Here is a 1,570-nt window from a genome sequence, read left to right as displayed (position 1 = left end):
CGCGCTCGGCCGCGGTGCGCAGGCGGCGCAGGGCGCGGAAGTTGCTCGTCACGCCCCTCTTGTACTTGCGTTTCAACTCCTCGGCCAGGTGGTTGACGAGCCGGCTGTCAAAGTCCTCGCCGCCCAGGTGCGTTCCTCCCGCCGTCGACTTTGACCTCGAACAGGGACCCCCGTCGATGGCGAGCACCGACACGCCGATGGTGCCGCCACCCCCAGGTCGAACATGAGCACTGCGCTCACCATTGAACGTGACCTGGAACGTGATCTTGGGCTTGCCGCTGTCGCTGATGACGCTGAAGGGCCACAATGTCGGCCTGGATGTTGGGGTCGTCGAAGCGCCGCCCGATGAGTCGCTTGGCGTCAAACACGGTGTCCTTGGCTTGGGGTTCGTGGGGTTCTGGTTCTTGCCCGCGTCACTGATAAGCCGTGCGGTTGCCCTGATCGTTGGCGATGGTATTCACCTTGCCCTGCTATGCACCGCCGGGCCGCGAGTCGACTCTGCTACATGAAGTCCGTGGCCGAGCCCGAGGTGGAGAGGCTCAGAGCAGAGTCTGAGCAGGGCAGCAGGGCCTTCCCCGCGGCCTGCTGAGGAGGAATGGCAGAAAAAGCATACAACTCTCCTGGAAAAAGAGACAAAGTGGGGGGGGGGGGGGCACGAAGCTCTTGACCGTAGTGACCATGGTCCCTTCCTTTGGTTACAAGAGAATACGCTCTGTAGTATATTGCAATAGCACTAGGCTGTGAGTGTTTGGCTTGCACTTATCCGAACCTTTAATTTTTTTACTGTAAAATTTTCAGAATGACTGGTATAACGCCTACGACAACGAAAACAGCAGCAGCACTGAGACTTTAGAATTGGACAATCCTGCACCAATGGAAAATGATGTTGATGCTGATGAGAGTGCAGAAAATGTTTCAGCAGTTCAAAGAAATGACACAGAACGAAGGGTCCCCCAAGATGAAGATGAGGCAAGAGAAGAGCAAGTGAGTAAAATATTTGCCTTACTATGATAAGAGTAATTCTATTAAAAATTGAAGCATCTCAAAGGTATATATCAGCTTATTTAGCTAGCTCTAATTTGTCTTAAAAATTTTACAGCCTAAAAAGAAAAGTAGCAAAAGACCAAAAGGTGCTCCTGAACACGTACACTGCAAAAAATTAGAGTCTGAAACAGAACGATCTACAGCGTTACTGTAGATGCCGCTCTTAGTCACTGCACCTAGGGGTACAGAGCGCGCAGTACAGTGTTCCTGTAGCACCGGAAAGCCCAGGATTTACACGGTACAGTGTACGAAGACGGCTCCACTGTAGACAGTTTTGTCCGCGCTTTTGCCTTACAGTGGTCCTGTACATTGCTCCCTGTACCAAATTTTAACCATTAAAACTACATCGATGCTGTTATTTGAATAACAGAAGTTCCTGGAAAATAATTAGCAGGACGATCTGTAGTTTTCCTGTCATAATTTTTTGCAGTGTATGTAAAATTTTATGTCCCCGTGCTCCCTTCTCTATCTCCATGCTCTTTCCCAGACAGTCAGTGCGACGGCTGTTTTTAACAATTCTGGTTTT

The sequence above is a fragment of the Frankliniella occidentalis genome, unplaced genomic scaffold (genome assembly GCF_000697945.3).
Source record: "Frankliniella occidentalis isolate FOCC.00 unplaced genomic scaffold, Focc_3.1 Scaffold13, whole genome shotgun sequence".
NCBI classification, from domain to species: domain Eukaryota; kingdom Metazoa; phylum Arthropoda; class Insecta; order Thysanoptera; family Thripidae; genus Frankliniella; species Frankliniella occidentalis.
This window is presented reverse-complemented; position numbering follows the sequence as displayed.